The following is a 7,500-nucleotide window of genomic DNA, read 5'->3' as shown; positions in this document are numbered from 1 at the left end:
AATCTCACAAGATTGCAGCTGAATCAGCTCTCTGCCCATCTGTGAGAGTCCAGACGAGATGGCCAGGTCCAGATCTAGCTGCTGCTTGGCACAGCAGATTGCTGTTTTTGTTTCTGATTCTGGGTTTGGGAGAGAGCCACGGGCAGGTGAAGCAGTGGTGCAGCTTAGATGTTCTAACCCACAGTAGCATTCTTTTAGTTCTCTTAGACGTTCCAACTCAGACTAGCATTCTTTTAGTTCTCTTAGACGTTCTAACCCAGAGTAGCATTCTTTTAGTTCTCTTAGACGTTCTAACCCAGAATAGCATTCCTTAGGTTCTCTTGTGTACTTGTTTGCGTGTGGGGTTGTGTTTTATCAAGGTGTGACAAACATACCGCACTGGAAAAGAACATCAGAGAGCCCCACCCAGACTACTGTGCCACTTCAGGGTCATTGTTTTTTTCATTTGTGTGCTTGTAATACAGTATGTGCTCACTTCTGTTTAATCACTTGGAGGATTTTATTCTCTCTATGTAACTTCATCCATCTTTCTGTCTCTCTCTCTCCATCTCTCTCTCTCTCTTCATCTCCGTCTCTCTCTCTCCATTTCAGCAGCTTTCACACACACTGCACAGAATCGCCTGTGGCATGGAAAAAGCCTGTTGGGTGTTTGTGTGTGTGTTTGGATGTGTGTGTGTGTGTGTGTGTGTGTGTGTGTGTGTGTGTGTGTGTGTGTGTGTGTGTGTGTGTGTGTCAGAGTTGCGATGACATACTTGGCTGGCAGAGGAGCGATAAGCCCAGTTGGAGGCCTGAAACTCTCCACGCTGAGTGAGATGGTTTAGAGCGAGATGGTTTGGACAAAGCGCCGTGTCCCTCTACGAGCAGCCCAGGCATCCCCACCAGCAAGAGTGTGTGTGTGTGTGAGACTGTGGGCCTTAGTGTGTGTGTGTGTGTGTGTGAGTGAGAGACTACAGGACTAAGTGTGTGTGTGTGTGTGAGTGAGAGACTACAGGCCTAAGTGTGTGTGTGTGTGTGTGTGTGTGTGTGTGTATGTGTGTGAGAGAGAGAGAGAGGATAAGCGGGAGATAAAACATGGAAAACAGGCAACCCAGACAACCCAGCCTGTGAGAAAACAGGCAACCCAGCCAACCCAGCCTGTGAGAATTTAGACTGCTGGGTCAGCGGACCCTCCTCTCTCTGAGTTAAAGTTCAAAAGTTTACACAACACATCACTGAACATGGCAAACAGGTTAAATGAGACGATCCACACTGCTGGGCTGCAGGGGATGCGAGTCCCAGCCTCCTTCTGGCTCTTAAAAGAAGAGCCAAACAGTGTGGAGGGGGGTGGGGGGTAGTAGAACGTTCGGTTGAGTGTTTATTTATCTGCCTTCCAATGATGGAGGAAACGTGCAGGGTGGGTGAGGGAGGGGGGCAGTCTGAGCAGAGTTTGGGGCTTTGGGTGAGGGAGGGGGGCAGTCTGAGCAGAGTTTGGGGCTTTGCTCCCACCTCTATCTGTTCTTAAAAGATGGCATAAACAATGAAGCCAGGCACTGCCGTGTGTGTGTGTGTGTGTGTGTGTGTGTGTGTGTGTGTGTGTGCTTGTGCGCGTAGCATGCCGCCAGTGCAACATCTGTGGCTGATGATAGGTTTCAGGCAACCCTGATGAACCACATCATTGGAAAAACAGAGTTGACTTAGTTGATGTGTCTATCTCCAGCCTTGCCAGACATCCTGGGGTGTAAGTTGAGCTCCGTGTCCAGCTACGAATCCCCCTCTATGGCCTCAGCGGATGCTGCTGCTCACTCACTAAGATTCAAGCGATTGATGTGTCACATGTGTAATTGCTCAGGTACAATAGCAGGGGGAATAGATTTGCAAAACTCCTTGCAACTCCTCACAACTCTGAAAAGGAAAGAAAAAAAGGCTTTAATATCAGACAAAAATAGAAGAACGTTTTGGGACACATTTGTATTCATGGCCCTGTGTGGTCTGGGGGAAGAAGCTGCTTCTTAGTCTCTCATTTCCTGCCTTGAAAGAATGGAGGCTCTTTCCAGAGAGCGGCCAATGCAGCCACCAGACAGACCAGAGGAAACGGGCGTGTGATCATAGGATATTGATTTGAAACGGCATGTGATCATAGGATATTGATTTTTATCACCCGGAGAGAAGAAATACTCTTTTCTGATTGGCTGGTGGGGTGGCTATTAATTCTGAATAACAGGACACCGTTCCATTAGCCTGGCTAGCGCCACCACTTCTCAAAGAGACGTGGTCTGGGAACCAAACGTTCATTTTCTCGTATTTGAAAAAAATGCCCAGATCCGTTTATTGGGTGCCACGGATGTCTATCAAATGCGTCTGTGCATAGCTCATCATCGTCTTGCTTTCCCACCTGTTCTGTGATTGGTTCCCTATCTCAGGCGAAAATTTGCTCCATGGTCTCCAGGCTGCCTTAGCAGCGTGAATCAAATCGCGCGCAAGGCAGCATGGGAACACCCAGGCTACCGTTCCATATCAATGCTTATGAATGGTAACTATAACAACCATAGTAGGACGATGGTTGCAGCGCTCTAGAATCTTTTGTTGCAGGCTTCGCAACAATGGAATCAACTGTAAACAAGCTAACTGTCCATGCTATCGCTGTTATAGAGCTGCGCTGCGCGTCGGGGAGTTTTTTGCCCCTCGCCCTCGTCCATTAGACACCTCGGCAGCCGTTATCCCTTACGAAACAGACGTGTGATCATAGGATATTGATTTGAAACGGACGTGTTATCATGGTTTCCAGGTCCCAAACTCCACTTTTTTTTTTTGTTTGTTTATGTGATAAACTACCTGCAGCTGACTCACAGCTTGAAGTGAAATCTTCCTAATAAATACTTTCCTAAAATAATGGCACAAGTCATTTTTTGACAAAAAATTGTCAAATGTGATATCATTTTTGCCTAAATCATCATCATTCAATTTTTGTTTAACTTTTTTGTGTTTTCTGAAAAACCTAAATTTTTTTTATTTCTGCCATTATTTTAGAAATTTTAGAATATGTCATGGCGCCTGCCCGCAGGGCTAATTGGAGGGCATTTTCTGCAGGCAGCCAATGAGGAGCCGTGTTACTGCAGTGCCTGAGGGAGCCAATGAGGAGCCGTGTAACTGCAGAGTGCCTGAGGGAGAAGAGAGCTTACGGGAACAGAAGTTTTGATAGAAACTTTCTTTCTCCTGAGGACAGCAGTAGGTACTGTAAGGTGAAGGTATTAAGTCAAACCTTTCTCCCAACCTAACCTCATACATTTCCCAACCTAACCTCAAACATCTCCCAACCTAACCTCATACATTTCACAGAAGCAATAGGATTTACATGTTACACTTCTCTAGACAATTAGCAAATGAGGATTTCTATGTTCAATATCAAAAGCATATGTTAGTGAGTAAAATCTCATATGTTGTGTTGTTGACCTCTCTTCTGTCCCCTGGTCCTCAGGCTGTCCATAACATCCCACATGTGGGTGCGCGTGTGTGTGTGTGTGTGAGAGAGACAGCATGTGAGACTGTGTGTGTGTGTGAATGTGAGTGTATATCTGTTTGTGTCTGTATGACAAAAGAAGTGTCTGGGTGTGTGTGTGTGTGTAGGTAGGTATTAGATGTGGGACGAGGTCCTGAGAAGAGCGGGGAGCTAATGGGATTAGCTGGTGACGTACGCACACACACACGCACACACACACACACAGTACATACACAGAGGGAAACACACAGCGACACACACCCGCAGGGATGCTACATCAGCCAGCAGGCCTTTCTAAGCACACACATCAGGAAACAGCTTCTCACACACACAGCTTTTCACAAATCACATACTGTATACCTCACCCACACAAACACACTCACACAGCTTTTCACATCACCACATATACCTCACACACACAGCTTTCCACATCATCAAATATACCTCACACACAGCTTTCCACATCATCACATATACCTCACACACACACAGCTTTCCACATCATCACATATACTGTACCCACACACACACACACACACACACACACATTCCTACAGCTTTTGGCTTTATGACATACACCTCATACACACACACACTCAAACAGCCTACCACATTGTCACACATATCTGTCTTTCAAAGACAAGTACTCTTTGTTTCACTCATACACACACACACACACGGAAGAGAAATCAGGCGTGAGTAGCATTTGGTGATGCCTTTATTTCAGAGCTGTCTGTTATACACACCCACAGAACAAGGGAACCGTGTGTGTGGGGGTGGGGGGGGGGTAGCACTGAGAACTCAAAACAACAACAGTAGCAAGCACAGTCCAGTCCTGTCCAGCCCAGCTGAGCGCCCCATAAGCCCCGCCCCCTTGTCTCTGCTATTGTGTTTAAAGTGCGTGTTCTGATTGACAGGAGCATTCTGCATACAGTTCAGTGCAGTGACAACGACAGCATCAAACACACTGAAGACTTTATATATTATATTATCTACATATAAATAATCACAATTACAACAGCACGCTCCTCCCTCCAGTCCTCAAGTGCTATAGTGTCCTTATAATCATATTGCACATACGTCACCATGGTTACATGTGTAAATAAACCCAATAGGACAGATGCAATGAGGGGAGACACACACTGAAGCCTGACATGTACGAGGGCGCTATTTCCTCCTGCAGGGGGCAGAAGACTAACCCGAGCTGTAGTAGTGGTAGCAATAGTTGGACGCACATGAACCAGGAAGTATAAGGGTGTTATATGTTGTGTCATTGGTGACAAAGCAGTAACATAAGCCTTTACATGTACACACTCTTAGCAGGGTGGAGAGTTTACAGTAGTTCAATTTGACACAGGAAGTAGTAAAATATGTATCCTAGCAACAGTCAGAATGATACTATGGTGCTGTGGCAAAGCTATCAAAAGAACAGGCCAATGTGACTGATAAAAGGGATGTGTTATATTAATGCATGTGGTATTCATGAACTGCAGCACATTGTGTGATATTCATCAGAAGTCTTTCAGAGACAGAAGATCATGGTGCAGGTGTCTGCAGAGGATTAATTAGGCCCGTGTGTGTGTGTGTGTGTGAAGGCTGCAAAACATTTTTTTCATTGATTTTCATAAACAGTTTGAGCTGTGTCTGAGACATACCTCATGCAGGCAGTGTGAATTCACAGACGTGTTCAAATGGGTGTCAAAATGAAAAGCAAGGCCTTCCACAGCCATCACCTCACACACACATCGTGAAGTGGCTCTAGCTGTCCATATGAGCTCCAAATACTAGCAGTGAGATCCAGGCTGTGGAGATGAAGAGAGAGACCCAGAGAGTGGAGGCTACTGAGCAAGGTGGACCGGTCCTCAGGGTGAACCTCTGGTCAGGAAGATGAAGGTTGTGCAAGTGTATGTCTCAGTTGTGCTGTGTGTGTGTGTGTGTGAATATTTGTGTGAGAAATCTTGTAATGTGTATTTGTGTGTCTGAATGAGTTTTGTTAGAGGGTGTGTCTGTGTGTTTGAGCATTTGTGTTGCATATGCATATCTTTGCATGCATCCATGGTGTGTGTGTGTGTGTGTGTGTGTGTGCATGTGTCTATGTTCCTCCAGGCTGACAGACAGAGTGAACACACCTGTGCAGTAAACTCCATCCCCCACAGGAGTGCACCTGAGGCCTGCGCCTACCTGGCTGTCGGGCAAGAGAACATCTGGAGAGGGGCCCAGCAGTACTTGCCATGGCACCGCAGCTACTCTGCAACACACACACACATACACACACACACACACACCATCACATCCCCAGCATCAGGCACAAGCAACTCACCTCTGAGCTGTTGATTCACCCCAACACTGTTCTTTCTTTCTTTCTCTCTCTCTCTCTCTCTCTCTCTCTCTTTCTCACCTTCCCCCTCTTCTTCTCTCCTTCTCTCTCTCTCCATCCCTCAATCCCTCCATTTGCCCTTTTCACACTTCTGTTGCGAAAGGCAGAATAGTTCACCTCCTGCTGAGCCAGTAACAGGGTGCAGGGGATAGAACCCTCGGCTGTGACAATCCAATGAGACTGCATTCTGCTCCACGGCCTCCCCCACCCCCACCCCAGGCCCAAACACATCTTACTATACAGTGGACATGTCGGCCTCCCCCCACCCCCACCCCCAGGCCCAAACACACCTTACAGTGGACATGTCCTCTGTGCTCTACTTGCTGAAACACACAGCAGTTTTACTGTAGAGCAGAGTTCTGTCACCAACCAGGCACTAGACAGTGGACAAAGTGCAACGCATTACAGTAAGGCATGACCTCAAATAAATAACATGGTTAACCCATCCACATCAACTGGTGACCCAGCATGTATAAATACCACACTTTACAAACAAAACAAAACATATTATTAAAATACTTTAAACATGAATTACAATAATCTGCCAAATTACTTACATAATTAAAAATAACTTAAGACAATGAGTATTTTTTTTTTGTTAATACAGAGAATGGCTATTGGAAGTGATTCATTAAAGTGAAGGGGTGTCCTGGGGGCCTAACTGTAGTCAACGCAACGGTAAACAGCTGAAACTGATCGAGTGCATGTCTTTCCAGACCAGAGCTGAGGTGTGTGATGTCAGAGCTGAGGTGTGTGATGTCAGAGCTGAGGTGTGTGTGAGATGACAAGAGCTCCATGAGGTCCATTAGAGAGAAAGAGACTTCAGAGTTCTGTTTTCCTTATCAACACTCACCCTGCTCTAAGGAGCACCTTCACATCCGTGGGTATCACACACACACACACACACACACACACACACACACACACACACATCAGAGCACTGCTTTGTCTAATCATCAAACAGCACTGTTTGTTTTTCTAACCTCTTGCCAGACAGAGCCTTGGGAGTTAGCAGTCTCTGTCTGTGTGTATTTGTGTATGGATTCCTCTGTGTGTGTGGTGGCTGTATATGTGAGTGTTTTGTGTGTGTGTAAGTAGGTTTGTACATAAAGGAGTCTGTGTATATGTGTGTGAGTATAGGTGTTTGTGTGTGAGTATGGCTGTCTGTTTGTGTGTGTGTATATGTGTGCGAGTACAGGGGTCTGTCTCTCTCTGTGTGTGTGTGTGTGGCGTGCTGCTACTGAGGTCAAGCCTACTTAAGTGTTGCTTTAAGGCGGATTACGGGTGGAAGGCCTTTCATTTAGCCATGGCCGCGCTCCCACGGGTCAGAGGTGGGCGTTTTATCTCCTCTGCGCTAATTCAACCAGACCAGGTCTCTAACGAGGGGCAGCCTGGCACCCTGCCGCGCTAAATGAGCCGCCCTCACTGCCCCCGCAGTGCCAACACACACACACACACGCACACCAGGGCAGAGACACACTCAACACGGAGTTGACAGGAACCAATACTATACACACAGTCCTTTACCACCAACAGAGAAGCAGCTCCGCTCTGGTTCCTGCTCCAGATGTGGAACCATTTGGAGCATTTTGACCAAAACTAAATGGGTCTAGACCCTGAAGAGATGGTTTGGAGCCATTAGGAGCAT

The sequence above is a fragment of the Alosa alosa genome, chromosome 6 (genome assembly GCF_017589495.1).
Source record: "Alosa alosa isolate M-15738 ecotype Scorff River chromosome 6, AALO_Geno_1.1, whole genome shotgun sequence".
In the NCBI taxonomy this organism is placed as follows: Eukaryota; Metazoa; Chordata; class Actinopteri; order Clupeiformes; family Clupeidae; genus Alosa; species Alosa alosa.
Note: the sequence above shows the minus strand (reverse complement) of the source record.